Below are 24,297 nucleotides of genomic sequence, written 5' to 3' on the forward strand. Positions count from 1 at the left end.
GTCTCTTTTAACCCTCACATAATCAGTGTCGGGTTAGGTCAATGCTCAAGAATCAAATAGGTGTTAACTGGGGATAAAAATCAAAAGTATTTTGAGAGTGTACAGTTGACTATTGAACAATGCTGGGGGTACTGACAATTTTCAGTTTTTAATTTTAGTAGTTAAGTCTATAATTTAGGTCTGACACACCTACTAAGGGTCTAATATCTACTTAACTACAAAGTTTTTACTTCTATGTTGGAATTCAGACACAACTTTAAGCAAAACTTTTTCTGTACCTTCAAAGGATCCTAGAAAAGTTAATAGACTTAGTATGCCAACTTCATTTGACAATCCTTATTAGTAGAACATAAATGTACAGTTGACCCTCCATTTATATGGTTCCACATCCATGAATGCAACGAACTGCTGATTGTGTACTATGTTATGATCTGCAGTGGTTGAATTTCTGGATATGGATCCCACAGATATGGCTATGGAGGGCCAGCTATGGGACTTGAATATCTGCAGGTTCTGGTGTCCATGGGGGTCCTGGAACCAATTCCCTGCAGATACTGAAGGAAGACTGTATATAGATTTTTAATAAAATGCTATGATTTTAGCCTCTAAATAGTATTTTTACATTGAGATGCTAAGCAAAAATATAACTAGTAATTATGCACACTCAAAAGAAAAGGACTGTGTTATACCTAAGAGAAATTTCTAATTGTGGATAATAAAACATAATGGTGACACCAAATTCTGGCAGGAAATTAGGCCTCTCATACACTGCTGGTGGAAATGTAATTTTATAAAATTCTTAAATAAACAAACATACATTTACCATACAATCCAGCAAATTGTACTCTTAGGCATTTATGCTAAAGTAATAAAAATATACACTCACATAAAAGTCTATTTACAACTATTCACAGCAACATTATTCTTAGTAGCACCAAACTGGAAGAAGCCCAGATATCCTTCAATGGGAAAATGGTTAAACCAACCATGGTACACTATTACTATGGAATACTACTTAGCAATAAAAATGAACAGAATATTAATATAGGCACTAACTTGGATAAAATCTTCAGGGAATCATACTCAGGAGGCAAAAAGACAATCCTCAAAGGCTATATAATCTATGATTCCATTAATTTAACATTCTTGAAGTGATGCAATTTTAAAACTGGATGACAGATTAGTAGTTGCCGGAGTTTGGGAAAGAAGGAGTGGAAAGGGGTGGGTTTGGTCATAAAAGGGCAATATGAGAGATAATGATGATGCTGGAATTGTTCAGTATTTTGATTAAGGATACGTGCGAACTAAACACATACATACACACACAGGTAAAACTAGGGAAATCTAAATAAAATTGGTAAATAATTTCAATAACCTGGTTATGATATTGTTTTATATTGGATATTTTGCCGGATGTTAGCATGGGGTAAAACTGGGTAAAGGGTACAAGAAATCTATATCATTTCTCATGAGTGCATGTGAATCTATGATGACCTCAAATTTTAAAGTTTAAAATCTATATCTTCTTGCTTCACTGTTAGTCCATTCTTAGAGAGCCTTATTTGGGCTTGGATGTGTACCATAATTTTTCTTATTATATCACTATGATTGCTGGCTTGATAAACTTTCCAGGGCTAATCACCTGTAGACTACCTCTTCTGTGACTAAGTATAATAATTACTATAGAACATTAGAGACTTCTTCTGTGACATCTCAACACCTGTTCCATACCCATACTCATATCTCCAGCTTGTTCAGAGAATACCAGTAGGTAGATATTTACCCAAAAATGTTGGTTTAGGAAGGAAACATTTTCATTTGGTACCTCATTGAAGAAACTAAAATCTGTAGTAGGTACCTACGTCAGACTCTAAAATGTGTAAAAAAGCCCATACTATGGTTAAAATGTTATAAAATTATACCAGTCAAGTATTTGAACTTATAGGAAAAATGCTGATCATACCGGGCATACAAGAATTACTAGGATTCAAAAAAGAAAACAACAACAACAACAAAAAAGCAGTATAGATAGAAAGCAGTAAAATAATGGCCATCTTTTAAGAAACCACAGTTATAAAATACTCAGGTTTTAAAACTTGCTGTGGCCTTACAATAGTGATTTAGGTCTAAATAATTTTAATGTCTATACTGTAGCCCCAAAGTAACCATTCCATGAAGAAAACTGGGAAAGGCAAATAGTGCAAGATCACACATCATTTACTGTGACAGGATGGACCATCACAGGAAAGAAAGAGTGCTCTTCTTGGCTTGAGCTGTCTTTAAAAACCCAGGCTTGTTAAGTGAAAGCTGAGATGCATGAGTGGAGTGACAAATGAAATAAACAAAAAGGAGAAAAGGAGGAAGAAAAGAAATAAAAGTAGTATGGTGGTGTTGACTAAGTGATGGTTTAAAGTACCAAAAAGAAGTGGGCAGAGCAGAAAAGAGTTCCAGAGGAGAGAAAGAAAATATACTAACTCTCTATCTACCGTGGTCAAAAAGTATGGTCATTATCAATCACACACACTTCTGTACCGTTGGTCTCAAGGGTAGTGGTCAATTCTATTTGTGTGTAAAGCAAAGAACAGTAAATTATCTCTATCGTTGTTTTTGGTGACATCTGAAGGTATCAGTCTGCCACTTTGAGTAAACAGATTGCTGGTTGAAGGGAGCATAGGTATATGTACAACACAACTCAACCAAAAATCAACCTGCCCCAGAATACAGCAGGAGTGAGTTAAATAGCAGGGGTGGAAAATAAATTGTTCAAAGATTACCTACCAAGGAGTTCTAAACCAAAAGGAAAACATTATACTTATTTTATTTTCTTGTTTATTTGAAGGTTTGATGGGAACATTTTAAGAACCATTGGTGCTTTTGGAAGTTCTTTTACATTAAGGAAAAAAATGGCTTTTTTAAATTAGAAATATATAAATAATAAAAACATAAAGCGCCTTAGGGTGTGTTTTATGAGTTGGATTGTTTTCCCTCAAAGTTTATATGTTGAATTTCTGAACTCCAGTTCTTTAAGAGGTGATTTTATTAGGAAATAGGATCATTATAGATGTAATTAATTAAGATGAAGTCACACTGCAGTAGTTTGGGCCCCTACCCTAATATGACTGCTGTCCTTATAAAAACAGGAAATTTAGAGGGAGACAGACAGACAGACACACACACACATACACACACAGGAAGTACATTATGTGAAGATGAAGGCAGATATAAAGGTGATACTTGCACAAGCCAAGGTAAGTCAAAGACTGCCAGCAAAGTACTAGAAGCTGGAGGAGAGAGTTGGAACAGATGCTTCCCCAGTGCTTGAAGAGGGAACATGGCCCTGCTGATACCTTGACCTCAGGCATCTAGCTTCAGGAACAGTGATACAATAAACTTGTGTTGTTTAAGCTACCGAGTTTGTGATCCTTTGGTGCAAGCAACCCTAGCAAACTGATACATTGTGCTACAGCTGCAGTGGAAGGAAGTGACATTTATTCTCAGAATTTATGGTTGTTCTTTGACTCTGGACAAGAGTCTGAAGTTACAAGCCAAGAAAAGAAATGATTGATAATATCCTAGACTATTTGATGCCAGATACATCAAAAAGGAGATAAAATCAAAAGTTAATCTTACAAGTAGATAAAATTAAATTAGGTAGGAATTAATGGTATTTGATTTTTTTTCTGAATATTAGGCATTACTAGTGATCCACCTATTAGCATTCTAAGTAAATTAATTAGTTACATTGGTCATTTTAATAAAGACGTTTTTTATTCCTGGTTAAAAGTTTAAGTGAAAAATAAATTATTGGTATGGATATATCTATGTCTGAGAAAAGTATCCCACATTGGACAATTCAATTCCTTTATTAATGCTATGGGTCCTAACTGTGTACATAATAGAAAAGAGAAAATTATTATCCTCTAAAGTGCTAGATTTCCAAGAAAAAGACGTAAAGATACCTAAAAGTCCATTATTCCACTAAAATATTAAAATAAGAATCTAATTTTCTCTGGAAATTATTATATGGATTTGGTCAATAGGTATTAAATCAACAGTCCCTTCCCTACATAACTGGCTTCCAATCAAAGAAAACTTTAAAAATGCTATATAAGCATTTAAAAAAAAATTTTTACAACTGTTTTCATTAAAAACAATAACCACAGAAACATTGCATCTTAAAGTTAAAGTTTCATCAGCTATTTAGTGTACAATATTTTCACGTTAAATATTTCCTACGGTGCACACTTAGCTAATCCCGTGCTAGGGATTAGAGCCTCTCAGGTGATGTTTGAAACAAATCTGAAAAGATTCAAGTACATACAAAAGCTTTCAAGATCTCTTTTCTACAATAAAACTTGTCTTGTTTCCTTTTGGGACTGCCCTGTGTCAGTCTTTCCATGTGGTTTCTTTTTGTACTACTGTTTTATAAACAGCATACATTTTGTAACATTACATATCAATGAGAAACAAAGGGGACTTTCCTGAAAGTCTCAGAAGATCAATTTGAAATATTTAATAAGGCATTTTAGTACCAAACAAATATTCTCTGGGATTGCAAATCATTATGCATGACTTGTCAGGGTTCACAGCTCTGTTAAAATCTCAAGTGAATTAACATTGAGCAAGAACTCTAAGTAAAAATAAGCTGGAGATTTATGAAGGCTGAGAGTATCTCTCTGAAGGAATCTCTTAGGGCTTAATTCCCAGAAGATTTTTCCAGGGACTGTGAAAAAGTAATAGTCATCAAGGTACAACTTAAATTTCATTCCTCACAGGAGGACTGTAATTTCACCATCAGAGAAATAACACAGTATTCCAGTCATCATGTAATTTTATAAAGCCTTGAGTATTCACACAAGAGTCACTGGATTAAAAAAAAATCCTCTGCAAGTACACTTATGAAACATCTGGGTAACAGAGCAGAATTCACTATTCTAATTGTATATTTTCAATCACAGCTATTGTTAGTTTCTGTGTTCTTTCAATTAGATCCTTTTTATGGAACTACCAAATGTGAAATTTGACATTACTCAAGTAAACTTTTTAGCATATTCCATAAATGAAAAAATTAAGGAAAAAATATGTATTTAGTGCCAGTAATGTGGGATCCCTCTGCTATATGTCATTTAATTTAATAATAAGATAAATCTATTGAGAAAATTACACCCAATGCCATTTTACAGATGGGAGCATCGAGGTACATGAAGGTTATAGAGTTAACAATTTGAGAAGGCAGAATTCAAGCTGGTCCTCTCTGTTTTACGTGATGTTCTTTCCCATATATGCCATCGCTACATTCAGTCATGATCTGTTGAGTGTTAATAGTTACAAGATCTTCTGCTTTGTTCTTGTCTGTTTCCTTGGTGGTATGTAATTCCTGTCCAGATTCATCTACTTGTAGAGAGGTAGAATTATATTTCACCCCACATACACACCATAGCCAAAGGCCAAGTCAGTAAATATATTTTGTCAGCTGAGTCTGTATATAAAATACGTAGGGGGAAGAAATCTCCAAGTACCGACAACAGTGATGTACTCTTCTGTAGCCTGATAGAATGCTCACAATTCTCTTGATTTCTGTACAGAGTAAATGGTTGCAGTAAAAAGTGACTTGACTATCATATCCCCACCAGTCTTACATATCTTCTAAATCCACTTGCATGTTGCTTTCACATTACTTTCCTATCCTGTTCTGCTATTTGTAGGAATCTAACACTTGTCATTGACATTAATTAGTGCTTACCATGTCTGTTCACTAAAATCCAGCTCCTGGGGTCAGGTAACACCACCCTCCCAACCATAAGGATGCTCAATTCCTTCAGTGGTTGCCTCACAGTTCACCATTTGGCTTTTCATTTCTCCTACCATTTTTGTAACTTGTTCCACAGACACAGTCCCTTCTATTGAACTAAATGACAGTGGATTTGATTTTCCTGATTAAGCTCCAATGCATAAAGAAGGTATTAACACGTTTCTCCCCAAGTATCCTTCATTTCTATTCTGGATAATGACTACTTTACCAAATATAAAGATTAGGTTCTGTACTTGACTCTAATATAGTTACTACTTTCAAATGAGAATCTGGGTGTTCTTTACATTCAATAGCTTGAAATTACTTAACATATTGGAAAGTGACAAATATATCATTTGGAGAGCTGTCTATTTTATGCAAAATTTTAAAATGAGAATTTCGGGGAGAATGTTTTTAACGTGGAGGAAAATTCATACATATATATACTCTATCTATCAATCTATTTATTTACAGATATAGAGGAATAGTAATTCAATACTTCTTAAAGTATTCCCTAGTTTAACATGTGTGATAATCAAGTGCACTGCATAATTGCTGATTTTATATCAATTTCTTATTGAAAATTAGAATTTGTATCTATAAGTTGTTTTAATGCTCATGCTTTACAAAGTATTCCATTTAAAAAATAAAAGTTATTAACAAGTTCAGCATTTTTCTGAATAACACACTATTATTTAAGCTGAATTTTCATTCAATGCTAAAAACAAAAGCAGAAATAAAATCAAAACCAGTAAACTATGAAACAATTACTACCAAACAGAATACCAGGGACAGAAATATTTTGTCCTTCTTTGCTCACAAAAGTTGCAATAATTTTTCAGAAGTGTTTAATAGAAGATAATAAAGTATATGCTACGTGTTATATATACATACTTATATAAATATATGTGTACATATCCACTCACATAAACAACTGACAGTCATGAATATCAATCATTGAATAAATACAATAATTTCAATTTCTTATTCACCAGTTAGCTGAAAAATTGATTTTTAAATATTTTAATAGCACAGTCTCCATATTTTACAGTAACCAAAAATAAAACATAACAATACAGATATAAAATTAAAATCCTCTTTATTTCTTAGTCCCATACCTACTCTTACCAGATCTACTATTAAAAGTAACAACATCTTCTTTGCCCTAATATTTGTTCTTTCATTTTAATTTAAATTTTTCTCATTGTATCACAATTGAAAATTGTCATTGATATAATTAAAGATGAAGAATGCACTGCATCTACATTACCTCCCAATATATCTCCCCCACCATGCAATTTTAATTACTTATTAATTTTAGTTTTGGTAGCATTACTTTTATTATTATAGATAAAATGTTTAAATCCCTATCTCTTGCTACATTGATTTTAGGCAGCAGATGTTGTGCCTGTAATGATTTCTGAGGAAACATATATAATTCATCATCTTTTCATCTTTGATATTTTTTCACTTATATATCTGAGGTCATTAGAAACACCTAAATGTCCACGGAGTGATGAATAGATAAGGAGAATGTGATACAGATGTAGCTATATTTCAGCCATAAAATAAGAAGGATATCCTGCCATTTGCAACAACATGGGTGAAACTGGAAGACATTATACTAAGGAAAATAAGCCAGACACAGAAAGACAAATACTGCATGACCTTAATTATATGTGGACTCTAAAATATTCGAACTCCTAAAACAGAGAATACAATAGTGGCTTCCAGGGGTAGGACATGGAGAGAGAAAATGAGGAGATGTTGGAAAAGGATACAATGTTTCAGTTATGCAAGATGAATGAGTTTTGTAGATGTAATGTACTGCAAAGTGACTATGGTAAACAATACCGTATTGCATAATTGAAATTTGTTAAGAGGGTAGATCTTAAGTCTTCTCACTACATACACACATACATTAAAAAAAGGAAGGGAAAAAGAAAATGGTAACTATGTGAGGTGATAGATATGTTAATAAGCTTGACCATAGTGATCATTTGACAATGTACACATACATCAAAACATCAACTTATACACCTTACATATATGCAATTCCTATTTGTCAATTATACCTCAATAAAGCAGAAAACATAAAATTTAAAATAAAAAATTTAAAAATGGATTTGATGTTTCCCCTGTTAAGTTGGAGTGTTCCATCTTAATAAGTGTGGCAGAATGGGTTCATATATTGCTAGACAGATCAAGGACTCTTGTGTCCCCAGGGGGAGGAGTCGTTTGCATCAGAAGAAAGGGCTTTGTGATATTCACCTACTGGTAAGAGCTCTTTTATTCTTTTTTGTTTCTCTCTTATGTGGGTTTTCTGGTTTACTGGAAGCTATTTTCTGCTTCATCCTTATGTCCCAATACCCCTCTGTGAGCCATCCTTAGGAAAATCAAACCAAACCAAAATCAAAGGCTTTAATGGTATAATAAAAACACATTTTCTTTGTACGTACTGAATAGGTTGAAAAAATTCTTTCTTGCTTTGAAATCTTTAATAAGTTGCCCAAGTGACTTCCTCTGTTATTTTTGTATTTACAGGGGATTTGGGAGCAGAACAGTTTTCACCTTTAGTGTTTAGGCCTGTAAATTTGATCTGTCTCTTTTACCCCATTAATTAATTTTTAATGTTTTCAATGCTCTGGAACTTTTGGATTCTCTGGATTTATCCACTGTTGGCACCCTATCTTGTTATTATGATTTCTTTTTGAAATACTTATGTATTTCAAAATACTTTTGGAATATCCTCTCAGACGTGTCAAGGGGAGAAATATCAGAAAGAGTGGGTTAAATTATGTTGCAGTAACAATCCCTACATTTCAGAGGCATTAAACAATAAAAGTTGATTTCTCACTCACACTGCAAACTATGGTTGAGCTAGTGTTACTTTGCATCAAGTTATCCTCCTTCAAGGGCACTGTCTACTTAACTGCCACCCTCTACAATGTTGTTGTGGAACTTTGCTGAAAATGACTCTTTTGAATTAAAAATACTACACTATGTTTGGGGAAAATGGCCTTTATGATACAGTTACATAAAATGTTTCATAATTATGGTTCTTGCTCTTTGGCTCATCTATATTCAATGTTTCTTCCTGTTTTCTCTCTTGATGTATACCGAAACTAATTCCTGAGATCAAATTATTTAAACATATGATCTAGATTATTTAAAATATACAAACATAAATATATCACATGCGTGCTACTTTGGTTCTGTACATACAGGTGTTTGCAAAGCACTCAATCAGGTAAATCAAAGTATAGACCACAGAGTTTTATTGCCTCATTAGGCTGGCTATATTATTATTATTGTGTATATGCATATATGTAAATATGTATATATATATATATATAATTATACATAATTTTATTATAAAATGTGTATGTGTCATTTTGTGTATGTGTGTGTGTGTGCATATATACACATATATATGTATGTGTATATATATGTTTTTAAGACTGAAAATTAAACCTGGTGGAAGAGGTTTATGAAATGTTGCTTGGAATCGCCAAGGTTTCCGTGACTTTGTCAGTAACTGCTTTAATCACACAAAGTGTAAATTTAGTTACAAAGCAATTCCAAGACTGGTGCTCTTACATCTCTTTGCTGGGAGGACAATACAGAAATACTCCTACTCAAAGCAATCTCTTTTTGTTAATTGTATTTATCTTACAGAATATTTTAAATTAAATAAGTCAAGCATGATCTTAGTAAGAAAAAAAAAACCTCCTGTCCTATTTCCCTTAAGAAAAGAAATCATAGCAGTGTCTTACATGTCTTTTCATAACTCTCTCCACTCATTCAAAGGTCTGTCTTGTAGTCATGTACATACTAAACTGAACTCTATGCAGCTTTTTCTGTAATAACAGAGCATGGCATGGAAATGTCCATGTCATCTTTGTAAATATAAGTTTCACAGCTACATGATGGTCCATATTGTTTACTGATGTGCACTTAGATTCTTCTAGTTGAGTTTCTTTCTGTTGCCGATAACAACTTACCACAAACAGTTGGGTAAAACAAAGGCCATCCCATGTTCTTATTTTTCTGTTTGCTTCTTCCTTGCCATATATACATGCCATGTTGTGATAAACTTCCAAAGCAGTGTCCCCTTCAGAAGGAGCACTATTTTTCCAATATTTCATGGCACTTCAGTGTGATACAGCAGTGGAAGATTTACTGAGATCATTTAGTTAGACTTACACTAATGAACGCATCAGTGAGACTGGGGAAACATTCCATTTTGATGGCCTTAGTTAAATGGAACCATGGCTTGTATGACTCCTTTGCCAACAACTGTTCAGTGTGCTATCAAAAATTCAATACTAATTTTCTTCCATGAAGAAAGTCAATAGCAAAGTCAGATTAGGATTGATTAGTCGAAATTTAATAGTAGATAACTCCAAGTCCAGTTCAAGACAGCAAAGGATGAAAATCCTCAGCTCACCTTCTCCCATGGACACACTAAAACTACAACCACATATAGAACAACAATCTCTGAGAACAACCTGAAGACCAGCAGAACAGAATTTCTACAGCTAAGGATTTAAGAAAAGGCCACATGAAAACTATTGGAGGGGCAGAGATGCAGTCTAATGAAACCCATACCCCTGGTGTGACAATTCACAAGTGGGAAGGGTATCACAACTGCAGAGGCCTCCCTGAGTCCTGAGCCCCACACTGTGCTCCCCAGCCTAGGAAACCAGCATGGAGAAGACGAGCTCCCATAATGTTTGGATTTGAAAATCAGTGGGGCTTACGTCTAGGGGAGCCAGAGGAAATTAATACATCACTAACGAAGGCCTTACATACAAACTTACTCACCCCAAGCCCTAGTGCAGAGGAAACAGCTTAAAATGTGCCTGGGTCATGTGAGAAGGAGATTCATTGACTAATTTTAGGACACGGACTGAAGGAGCAGGAAGCAGGTGAAACTTTCTCCAGGGAGAGAAGTGCTGGTGGGTGCCAGTTTTCTTTTCTTTTTTTTTTTTTTTTTTTTTTTTTACTCTCTTTTCACCTAGCTGGCCCAGCACTGCTGGGCACCATTTCTGTCACTCTGCATTAACTAGTTAACACCATGTGCCCTGCCTTGGTGTTCCCCTGAGGACTGGCACCAGCACCCCTCCAAAGCAGTTTCCACCCTACCCCATCCAGTGCGTGTCCCCAGCTGCCACCAGAGGCTTTCTAAAGCAGCTCCCACTCTGCGGTCTAGCCTAGCACACCAGCAGTTGTGGCGGTGCCTCACAGTCAGACATGTTGGAGCCAGCCCAGTGCATCACCACTCTCGCAGCAGCTGAATCACACTTAGAAGCACACTTCTAAACCAGCCAAGCTGGGGACCAGCCCTGCCCACTAACGTGCCTACAGAAGTCATGTCTAGGCCTCACAAACAGCCAGGCAAATTAAAATGGAAAAACTGTTCTAAAATCTATGGGACACAGCAAAAACAGTTCAAAGAGGGAAGTTTGTAGTGATAAAGACCTATCTCAGGAAACAAGAAAAATCTCAAATAAACAATCTAACCTTACACCTAAAGGAATTAGAAAAAGAAGAAAAACAAAGCCCAAAGTTAGTAGAAGAAAGGAAATATTCAGGTCAGAGCAGAATCAAATGAAATATAGACTAGAAAAACAATAGAAAATTCAAGGAAACTAAGAGCTGGTTCTTTGAAAAGATAAAGAAAATTGATAAATCTTTAGCCAGACCCATGAAGAAAAAAAAATGCTCAAATAAATAAAATCAGAAATGGAAGAGAAGTTACAACCAACACCACAGAAATATAAAGCATCATAAGAGATTATTACAAATAATTATAAGCCAACAAATTGGACAACCTAGAAGAAATAGATGAATTCCTAGAAATATACAATCTTCCAAGACTGAATCAAGAAAAAGTACAAAATATGGACAGACCAATCATTAGTAACAAAATTGAATCAGTAATCAAAAAAACACCTAACAAACAAAAATCCACGACCAGATAGCTTCACAGGTGAATTCTACCAAACATTTAAAGAAGAAGTAAGGTATATAGTTCTCAAACTATTCCAAAAAATTGAAGAGGAAAATGTGCTTCTGAACTCCTCATTCCACTAGGTCAACATCACCCTGATACCAAAACCAGAGAGGAAAATCACACACACCCACACACAGCACTGCCCTTTTTTAATGTATTTAACAATACATTAAAAGGGTCATACACCATGATCAAGTGGGATTTATCCCAAGAGTGTAAGGATGGTTTAATATTTGCAAATCAGTCAATGTGATACAACATATTAACAATTTGAAGAATAAAAGTCACATGAATAGATGCAGAAAAGTGTTTAACAAAACTCAACACTCCCTTATCTTAAAAAAATCTGAACAAAGTAGATATAAAGAGAACATACCTCAGCATAATAAAGACCATAAGATATTTAATAATAAGGGGGCCGCTTAACATGTGAAAGCATAAAAGATCTAGACTAACCTTCACAGAGTTTTCTCCTTACCAGTGTATGGGAGCAAGAAAATATTTTCCATTTACTAAGGTGGGAAATGAAATTTAGCTGAGAGAAACTTAACGGACTTCAAGAGGACTCTCAATTAAGACAGACGGCAGGCAATTATGACTCTCAAGGACTGAACCCTGAAAAACAGAGGGAATAAAGACATCTGGTAGATGGCAGCAGGAATCTACGGTGGCACAGACATTCCTCTTTCTCACTGTGCCATCTCTCTCTACCTGATCACTTTGCCTTCTGTCACACCTCAGCACTATACCTTCTTGCTATACTTGAATGCAGTGTTTTTACTTTATACTTAATCACTGTGTCTTCATTCTACAAGTGGTCACAATGACTTCCTCTGGTCCTGATCCCTGTATGTTCACTCTGTACCTGTTTGCTGGGCACTGTGTATTCACTCTAGTCCTCTTTGCTGAGTCTTTTCCCTATACCTCATGCTGAGCCTTCTCTGTATACTTGAACACAGAACGTTCACCCCACACCTGATTGCTATGCCTTCACTCTATAACTGACTCCTAGAAAATGGCAAAACTACCAAAAAAAGTGAGGTTGAATTTATTGCACATGAGTTTTTAGAATGAAATTTCAGCAGTATGTGCTCTAATACAATGATTTCACACACACATATATATATATATATATATATATATATATATATATATAATGATGGGAATGTATAGCTGCTTCATTTTAGGACAGTGATTCTAGACTCAGAGAGGCTTAGTGACAGAAAGACTGCTTCAAGGCTTTTTGTTTCATTTTGTTTTGGCATAGCTAGAGGGATCTTCGTTCCCCAACCAGGGACTGAACCCAGGCCCTCGGCAGTAAAAGTGCGGAGTCCTAACCACTGGACCACCAGGGAATTCCCATATTTTTCACTTTATAATTTATCGGTGATAATTAAGTAATGGCAAGTGTCTAATATGCGATTTTTGGTTTGGTCTATTTCTCCAGAAAGGAAAGAAAGAAGAAAGGAAAGAAGAGGAAAGGAGAGGAGAGGGAGAAAAACAACAAAAGTGGCCATAATTAGGATACATTTATATAAAATATCAGTAAATTTTGGTAAATATTAAGAATGATTTTAATAAGAAAATTTTATATCTATACATTTATGTGATAAGTATACAGGGAAAAATCACATGGAATAATAGCTCTTCACCTCTATAAAAAGTATAATTTGTCTTTATTCCATATAAAGTCTATTTATTTATTGACTATTATATTTGTGATACTTTGTTAGGTGCATATGACACAGAAATAAAATAATAAAAAATGTGAAGGACCTACAAATCAGTAAAATATCAGATAAGCTCAAATTAATGTATAATATAAAGTAGTGAGCAATAAAATATAAGCTGGGGGTCCTCAACCCCCAGGCCATGGACAGGTACTGGTCTGCTGCCTGTTAGGAACCGGACCGCACAGCAGGAGGTGAGCGGTGGGCGAGAGAATGAAGCTTCATCTGCCGCTCCCCATTGCTGCTAACTGCTTCTGCTTGCATTACTGCCTGAACCGTGTCTCACATTACCATATGAACCATCCCCTAACCCCCCCAACCTGCACCCCCCGTCCATGGAAAAATTGTCTTTCACGAAACCAGTCCTGGTGCCAAAAAGGTTGGGGACCACTGTAATAAGCCCAGGATGCCCTAAGGTCAGGTGTAGTAAAAAGTTTTAGTTGTATTTTTTTTTAAAAAAGACATTATCTCCATGAAGAGAAGTATTAAGTTCCAAGGCTAATTTATACACCAGAATGTTCCTTTAGCCATTATGAAAATTTCACCCATTATATTTTTTACATTTACTTGAACATAAGTTGTATCTAGAATTGCCAAAACTGATTGATTTGCTTTGTATTCACATTTCCTACACTGAGGAGCATATACATGAAAATCATTTTTGAATATATTTTTTAAAACATTCCATGAAGATTTGGGAATTCCCTGGCAGTCCAGTTGTTAGGACTGTGCACTTTCACTGCAGAGGTCCTGGGTTCAATCCCTGGTCAGGGAACTAAGATCCCGCAAGTCCCATGGTGCGTCCAAAAACAAACAAACAAAAAAACATAATGTGGAGATTTAATTTTTGTAAATTTGGGTCCAACTTATGGTGAAATAATTTATCTATTCCAGTGAAGTACTTTCTATTATGAATTGATCAGTTTTATTGGGGAATTCCAAGTCTAGTATACTTTCTAAAAAAGTAAATGGAGAAACTAAGGAATCTGAAGTAGCATAAAATGCAATCTGGTAGATCATATCAATCATTGAATAAAAGTGAGAAAATAAATTGGTTTTCTGGTCCTTCTTGAAAAAAAACAAATGTAATTATTTACAAGAAAATAAAAAAGAATCATTACTCCATAAAGCAATAAAACTGTTTTACCAGATATCCAAACAATGATGTTCAAAAAATTAAGAGGCTGTATTTTTACAAACTCTTTCCTCCAAACATAAGTGTAGGTGGAAAGAGGTGACATATTATCATTCAATAAATATTTACAGAACATTGTTTCAAGTGATGTACAGTAATAGAATACAGCAAAATTAGAGTAGTAGAACTTCTGAGCCTTCTCTTCGAAAACCCTTGAAACTTCTGCTCTCACTCTCTTGAAATGCTGCCCTAAGAATGAATGTGAAGTATTTCCCCCATTTCATGAAGTTTTTTTTTTTTTTCTTTTTGTTGATGGTTTCCTTTGCTGTGTAGAAACTTTCTAAAGTCCCACTTGCTTATTTCTGCTTTTGGAGTCAAATTTAAAAAGTCGTTGCCAAGATTGATGTCAAGGAGTTTATCCACTATGTTTTCCTCTAGGAGTTCTACGGTTGCAAGTGTTACATTCAACATGTTTTTAATCCATTTTGAGTTGATTTTTGTGTATGGTGTAAGATAGGGATCCAGATTAATTCTTTTGCATGTAGCTATCCAGTTTTCCCTACCCCATTTATCAAAGAGACTATACTTTCCTCACTATATATTCTTAGTTCTTTTGTCATAAATTCATTAACCATATATACATGGGTACTTCTGGGCTCTTTATTCTGATCCATTGATCTATGTGTCTGTTTTTATTCCAGTACTGCACTGTTTTGATCACTACACGTTTATAATATAGTTTGAAATCAGGAAGTGTGATGCCTCGAGTTTTATTCTTTCTCATGATTGCTGTGGCTTCTTGGGGTCTTTTGAGGATCCATACAAATTTTAGGATTGTTTGTTCTATTTATGTGGAAAACACCATTGTGATTTTCATAGGGATTCTATTAAATCTGTAGATTACCTTAGGTAATATGGACATCTTAACAGTATTCTTCTAATCCATGAGCACAGACTATCTTTCCATTTATTTGGTCTCCTTCAATTTCTTTCCTCAGTGTCTTATAGTTTTCAGTGTACAGATCTTTCACCTCCTCTGTTAAATTTATTCCTAAGTATTTTATTCTTTTTGATGCTATTGTAAACAGTATTGTTTTCTTAATTTCTCTTTCTGATGGTCCATGTACAATGGATGATATTTTGAGCCAGTAAATTGTGGTTTGGTTTTTTACAGAACAAAAGCTAACTGATACAGAAGAAAAGTTATGAGAAGGAAGTTAAGAAGAAAAAAACTTATGAATCTTCGAAAATTTTGTCCAATGTATGATTCACCACTTGCTCTATATGATTCTTCATATGCACTCTAATCTACTATGTAGAATTGCAGTGTCAGCTTCACTTTACTGAAATTATCTCATTCTGAAGTTATGCCCTAGGGTAATAATTATAAAATGGCTACTAGAATCCTGGAAGACATCCAGGTGAAGCTCCCAAGATGCTTGGGAAGAATTAAATTATTTCCCCAACAAACAGCACAATAAAATAAGCACAGCTGGTGTCTCTTCTTGTTGCTTTGCAACAAAGAACACAGCTGCAAATGGAAACAGGTCTGGGGTTTAGAGGTTGGAAGGGAACAAAGAAAACATGAAAAAGATTGGGGATGTATTAATACATCTCCAAAGACAAAGAACCTTGCAGAATTTAAGGGTCATAGAGTAAAACTTTGTATCTTCTCCTGATATGCCAAATTAAGTTTTAGTACTCCACTGAAATTAGAGTTCATAAATTATATATTCATAATTTTCATAAAGTATATTCTATTCTCTCTCCAATTAATTAAAAACAATTATTCCTATAATCTCTTACAATTTAAAAATGCTTTTAAATAATGTTTAATTATTGGTATATTTTATTAACATATAGAAGAGAATAGGTAGAGATTTATATATTTCCTTATAAATATGTTTCCATGAAAAAAAAAAAGAAGATGTGAAATTTATTTTCAAGCAAATTAGACTGTGATCTGGCATGGTTTTCTTTGAAACAATTTCCCTATATAAAGCAATTTTTTGAAAATTTAAGGTGATTGCAATGCAACCAAATTTAAATTTGTACTTTCGATTCCAGGCAAAAGTAATATTAGAATTGAAGAAATGTGGGTATACTTACACACAAATAGAAGAGACAAAATTATTATTTTTTAAAAAAGAGATTTACCAATACACACAATTAAAAATAAACCTTTGCTAGCTTTTTTATAATAATATATATTATCATAATATCACTAAAAGTCTTAAGACAATTGTTCCCTTTCCATCTGAGAATGGCAATGCTATTTACAAATAATATTTTATTCATTCTATCTTCATTTTCAAAAAGCCACACATGCACCCGAACACTGACTCCAAAAAGGGAATAATTTCATCTCATGGTTATTGTCCTCTTTGAAAAACACAGACTTTTAATAAAATTATGGAAAATCAAAGTAAAGAAGCACTTCTATAGAATAATCGGTAGGAGGTGGTAAAGTCATCAAGATTGGAATGATAATAAACCACATATCAGAGAATAAAAGAAAACAAAAATTGTTAAGTGTGTATTGATAAAATATGTACCAGTCTCTTCACAGTCCTATCAGGTTACATTTGCCCTCCAGAATATTATAATGCCATTCTGTCCACATATGTTCACTTTGTTGAAGGCAATCACATTTTTATATAAGTTTTTAAAAAAGCAATGTGACACCCAGTAGCTTACTAGACACCCATCATAATTCAAATTGTCCTTTTCTAAATCAATGCTACAAAAACAGGCAGATTTAAATGAGCACCACGATGACTGTCATGTAGCCACACTGTTACTCTTCTTTCTGTGAGCACAAATATCCCTACTTTATTCAATGGTTTTCCTCACTGTTTTCATAATGTTATCCATTTAAATATGGCAACTAATACTTAAACACGAAAATTGCTTACCTGGGCAGATAGAATTTGTTTTGGTCACAAAATATATGGCATGAGCATTTCAACACTATGGGATTCTCTTCGGAAGTGACTTGAAATTTAACAAATATCTTTTCTCCCATTCACGTTTCTATTTTGAAATCTTTTAATTCTTTTATTTTGCATGTTTCTTAGGGCACTGATTCTCAACTGAGAGCAATTTTGGCCTCCAGAGATCTTTGGGCGATGTCTGAAGACATCACGATATGGCAGCGGTGGGAGGGATGCTATTGAAATCTAATAAGTAGAGAGACCAGGGATGCTACTGAACATCCTACAATGCACAGGACAGCCCCCATAACAAAGAACTATCCAGTCCCAAATGTCAATAGTGGAAAGGTTGCAAAACTCTTCTAAGGGGATATGATTCCCTAGATAATAGTTGAAATTACATGGTGTATGTAAATCTAAGAGATAAAGAAAAACCTTATTTTAAAACATGCATCAAAAACCACTTCCGTTTATTTTGCATCTTTCTTTTTGAAAACATCCAGAATGCCACAGACTTTGTCTGCTTTCTGTTACTCACTGACAGAAATATACTACCACATTATGTTTTTCTCACTGGCAATATAACACCCAGCAACTCCTTGGAGGGCTCCACGACCATTTCTTAGCAATGGATATACAAGAAACAGTCATCTGATAAAAACGTGCATACATAAGAGGTCCCTAGTACTGCCTTCTCTTGCCCCCTCTGTATTCTCATATCACATTTTGCATAGCTCTATAGGGAATCCATCATTTGCATGATGATCCTGTCTATGCCCCCTTAATCACACAAGCAGGTGCACTTGCACACATGCACACACACACTCTAAACTATACAACCCCACAGGGAAGAGAGAGGAGTGTTTTTTATCATGTGTCCTCTATGTAAAATGCACTTTTTTCTCCTTGTCTAACTGAAAAAGCCACATACATTATATAAGATTCAGAGGATGTCTTCTCTAGTCTGCAAGCAGGGCTCCCAGTCCAACTGTATGGGCCCTCTATTTTTTTGCTTATCAAACGCCATATTGAAATGTTCTGTTTACACGTCTGCAGCCTGCTTAAATTTAGGGGTCTTGTTTTATTTACCATTTTATTACTAGCCACTATCACATTTCTTGGCACACTAAATGCCTTCACTCTCTCTCTCCTTCTTTCCAGAAAGAATTGGAGAGATTAAAGGATACAGTTGTTTTTTTAATGACTGGATGATTCAAAACTCAATTAATGTGTATATGGTAAAAACAATGATCTTATCAGTCACCCTCTCTTGTGAAAATTTTGTTGTCACCTATCACAATATTGTTAGCTATTATTAGTATTGGGAACTGGTATAGTTTTAAATGTAAATATTATTAATGTCTATTTTCACAAATCTACATTTTACTTTTCATTATCATTTTATAAATACCATGTATATATTATTTTAATAAAGAAGAATGTACTTCTCTCATACCAAATAAACCTGCAGCCTTCTTTGTGGAAGTAATCACTTTTACGTGTGTGTGTGTCTCCTTCAGATATTTCTTATGTATGAGTATGCATATTCTGTAACTCATATTTATTTTTAAAAATAAAGTAGTTTCTATTCCACATAGATTTCTGAAAACTTTTTTCTCACTAAAATACTCTGGATCTTTGAATGTCAGCATACACCGTTTAAATTCATTCATTTTAAGGCTGCCTAGGGTATCAGTATATGAAGAATCATTCATTTGAGAACTTCTTTATCAGCGTACTTTAAGTGTGTTTTCTATTTTTCACTATTGTGAACAATACTACAATGGGCATCCTTCCTTTTATATCTTTGCATATCCATGTCAGTATATCTAAAAAATAGTTTTCTACAATAGATATATGTTCTTTTAAAAATTTTGATAGACATTGCCAAATTACCCTCCAAAAAACTATGAAAATCAACCTTTCTGCTAACGGTTCTGCACATTAACAATTTTGTGAATTATCAAATTTGCATACTTGGTAGGTGAACATTGCTATCTCCTTCTCCTTCGTGGTTTCTTAAATTACTAGTTAAATTTGAGATTTTTTTTGTATAATTAACATGTGTTTATTTTTCCTAAGAATCTTCTGCTAATGTAATTTCCCCATGTTTATTTGATTGTAGTCATTTTATCCACTCATCAGAACTTCTATGGATCCAATTGATTCTACAGTTGATAGGAAACATGATTTCGACATTTTAAACCAACTGTTAGCTTCAACAAATACAGAAAGAAATATTGGTGCCATAGCAAAATCATCTAGCATCACAATTACATAGTAGAAATGGAAAGGAGGGATGATTTTCTGTATCATTCCCAAATCAAGCCACTTAATAGAAACTGGCATCACTTTTTCTTTTCTGATGCTAAAACCTTACTCACCACTCCTTTGGATCAGTATTAGCTTCAATTCTTTGGTTATTAGGTTCATGTTGAAACCTAGAATTTGTCCACCTATCAATTCAGATTCGGTGCAGCTGCATGTATCTGAAATCCAACTCGGTAGCTTTAAAAGGTGAGATTTACTTTCGTAAGAAGGCTCTTGGGATTCGCAGACCAGAACAGGAGCATCAGTTCTGTAATGGATCATTCTTCCGGACCCTTTTATCTTTCTGCACTAAGCAACAGGCTTTCATCTTTATGATTGCAAGTGGCTGCTACATTTCTGTACCACGTCTGCTTTAGGCAACAATTGAAAGGAAAATGGTGATGGGTGAACTATGCCGGGTGTGATTTTTTGACAGGAAACCTACATCTTTCCTGGAAGTTCTACCTAATTGCCTGTGCTTAACATCCTACCAACTAGAATTACATTGCATGGTCATTCTTAGATGAAAAGGTATGGTAGGAGGTGAATATTTAATTCTGTACAGTGTCACCCTGATCAAAACTCAGTCCTCTTAGTAATAGGGAAGGGGAAGCTGAATATTGGATAACTAACAGCATTTACCTAAAGGGAAGAAAAAGCATGATCCTATTTTTTGTGACAAATGTCATGTTTTTGTATATGTGTATATAGTCAGCTGGGCTGTCAGAACACTAACTGCCCTGGATCAGCAGATGACTGTCTATCAAGAGTATTAGAGGGTCATTCTCTAAAATCCCTTACAATAGAGGTTGGCAAACTTTTACTGTAAAAGACAACATATGGACCTAGAGTCTGTCATACAGAGTGAAGTAAGTCAGAAAGAGAAAGACAAATACCATATGCTAACACATATATATGGAATCTAAGGAAAAAATAATGTCATGAAGAACCTAGGGGTAAGACAGGAATAAAGACACAGACCTACTAGAGAATGGACTTGAGGATATGGGGAGGGGGAAGGGTAAACTGTGACAAAGTGACAGAGTGGCATGGACTTATATACAGTACCAAACGTAAAATAGATAGCTAGTGGGAAGCAGCTACATAGCACAGGGAGATCAGCTCGGTGCTTTGTGACCACTAGAGGGGTGGGATAGGGAGGGTGGGAGGGAGGGTGATGCAAGAAGGAAGAGGTATGGGAAAATATTTATAATTATAGCTGATTCACTTTGTTATAAAGCAGAAACTAACACACCATTGTGAAGCAATTATGCTCCAGTGAAGAAAAAAAAAGTAAAATAAAATAAAAAAATATAAAAGCCCTCTGACCTAGACTCCGCCCAAGTGTTGAAATAAAGGTGACCCAATAGAAACAAACAAACAAAGGCAACATAGTAAAGATTTTAGGCTTTGTGAGCCATAGTGTTGGCTGCAAACTCAACTCTGCTACGCAAAGCCCAAGTACCATAGCAATATTTAAATGAATGGGTATGGTTTTGTTCTGGTAAAACTTTGTTTACAGAAACAGAGAGCAGGCTGCATTTGTCTCCACTGCCATGGTTTACTGTTTTGTCCTGCACCACATTACTAGTTTTTTTGTTGTTGTTTGTTTGATTTCTAAAATTAGAAGCAGTGCAAATACCACTCACTCTTAAGCCCACAATGTAAGGTGAGTTTCTCACTCCACTAACTTTTATATCACCTTCCATATGTTCATATTACAATGTGCATTTGATGCTATTATAATGATTTTTATGTATTTGTTTTTCCACAGTGAGTTCACACACACACACACAATATGATTTCCAATATTCAGCCTAAAGCTTGCCATACTCTTTCTTGCCATACACCAGAAATCATGCGTGGAACTGTGGTACAAAAGAGACTGAAAGCCTACTCTGCTTTGTCCCCTTTCTCCACTACTTTCAGGCATTAAATATTTCTCCTTCAACCATACTTGTCTCCATAAAAGAACTTAAGAATACCGTTGACCCTTGAACAACTTGGGGGTTAGGGGTACCAACCTCCTGTGCAGTCAAAAACCCACAGATAACCTATTACGGTTGGCCTTTGTGTAAGAGGTTCCTATATAAGTGGACCCACGCAGTTCACACCCGTGTAGTTCAAGGGTCAGCTTCACTAGTATTTCCCTCCCATTCCTACCTTTCTCTCCAAGTCCTAGATGAGGACTGGAATGTCTTGGCTTGTTCCTAAGTCCTCCAGCCTTTGCTGCAATGATTCCTTTAGGCTTCATGCTTCCTAAATGTCCAGCATTCTTTAACAGGCTCACATGTACCCACTTAGCTTTCACTGTGTTCACACACACGTATATATTTCAGGGTACATTTCTGATAACTTTTTTTCCTCCCCTTGTCATTTTCCTTGGCTTTTCAATCTCTATTCTGATTCATTTCAACTATTTTCAATGTCACCTGTTTTCCTAAATATTTTTCTAGATAAGGTGGGAGGATGATATACTTTCTGGATCCTTCTCCACATATTTATTTCATGCTAACAGATGAATCATGTTTTGCCTGAATGAAGGATTTGGGGTTTCAGTCTTTTCTCTGTAGGCTGACAGTGGTATTCAATTGTTAACCACTTTCAAATATTTCAAGTGATAAATATGATGTGAAAATGTTTTTTCCTAATAGGTAATTTTTAAATATCTGAAAATTTGTAAAAATTTTCTCTGTATCCTTAGTTGAATCCTGGCAAAGTTCCTAAAGCCTAAGTTTGATTCTTATTCTATTACCCTTTCCAGGAACTCAGAAAGTCTGTTAAACATGTAAATTCTGTATATTCCTCACCTCCAGGAAAAAGTGTTATTTTTTTATAACACTTTTATAACCCTCTCCTTCATCTGCTGTTTCCTGCTCTCTGGAAACATGTGTTATTCACATGCTAGGTCTAATTAACATAAACTCTATGTCTCATCTATTTCTCACAATTGCCATATATTTGTATTTTTGTCCTCTGATTTTTAGCTCCTTCTTCCAGTCTGGGATGTTCTTAAGTTCCAGAAAAATAATTTGGGTCTTATCAGTGACCCTTCATGCTTCAATACATACATTGATTTTTTTGTTGTTTACTTGTTTATAGAAAACATGGCTTTGAGTTACGGAAATCTCTCTGCAGTGTGCTTAAAACACTAAGTGCTCTGATTATCTACCGTTCAATACTCTTTCTTGGTAATGACTGCTGTGCCCATTTTTCTCTCTATGGTGCTTTGCCTGCACTGGTGACCGTCATTTCCTTTGCACTCCCTGGGGTTCTTACTTGGCCCCTGGCAGTACCTTACCAGTGGCATTCTCACAAGTGGTGGAGTCATAGAGCTCTTTGCTTTTATAGGAGAAGAGGACTGGCAGATGGGCTGTCAGTCCCTTGACAAGGTGCTAGGAGCAAGTCTGTTCTGGAGTTTTCTCACAAACTCTCACCTGCCAGAAATAATAGTGTTGAGTTGTTCAACTTTCCTAAGAGACCAATGAGCATGAGTGTCTTCTGGACCTTTCCACAGGCTCTCTGAGTCTGGACCCTGCATTCTACTCTGGTCCCTGGGGAGCCATATTAGCAATGGCTTTCTCCCCTGAGATTCTGGTTAAGAAGGATAACTTACACTCTCTTTCTAACCTGCTTCCCCAATGGCTTCAGAAGCTATCTGCTAATCTCAGGAGAGCTAAAATGAGTGGATGTGTGGAAAAAAATATAAACTGCAATCTTGAATTTAAAAATCTTATGTATATGAGACAAAGGATGTTAACAAAACATATTGTGGTAATCATTTCACAATATATGTAAGTTAAGCCATCATGCTGTTCACCTTAATCTCATACAGTGCTGTATGTCAATTATATCTCAATAAAACTGGAAAAAAATTAAAATTAAAAAACTATATATATATATATATATATATATATATATCCAATTGCACAGAGTGATTTGATTCGTGACTATAATACCTAATTTAAAACCCATACATATACTTAAATATGTAACTTAAAACTTAAATATGTAAAACGTTTATTCAAAATATACATTCTAAATTCAAACTGAGAGCCTCACAGAGGTAATAAAAATATTATTATCACAGCTGAACTTTATTTTAATTATATTTAGGAAATTTATCATCTGAGATGAAAATAAACTAAAATAGCTAAACCATGGAAATCTGTGAGTGGTGGGAGAACCCCAGATGATCAGAAGACTGGAGACCTCAATCGCGACTTGTCAAATGCAGTGCAGGCTCTGCATTCAGGACAGCCTAGAGTCAATTTCTTCTAGCAATTTAGGAAAGAATTTTGGAAAGTTACTTATATACTGTACACCAATTTGCACAGCTTTAAAGCGGTATTCAAAATACTTCACAGGGTGGTCATATA

General features: G+C 35.0%; 1 protein-coding gene across 2 annotated transcripts in view; it reads right to left on the minus strand.

The window, feature by feature from the left end:
* Positions 1 to 24,297, minus strand: part of CDH18 (cadherin 18) — a 333,943-nt gene that overhangs the window by 221,046 nt on the left and 88,600 nt on the right. The gene's annotated exons all lie outside the window — the stretch shown is intronic.

The sequence above is a fragment of the Mesoplodon densirostris genome, chromosome 3 (genome assembly GCF_025265405.1).
Source record: "Mesoplodon densirostris isolate mMesDen1 chromosome 3, mMesDen1 primary haplotype, whole genome shotgun sequence".
Classification (NCBI taxonomy): Eukaryota; Metazoa; Chordata; class Mammalia; order Artiodactyla; family Ziphiidae; genus Mesoplodon; species Mesoplodon densirostris.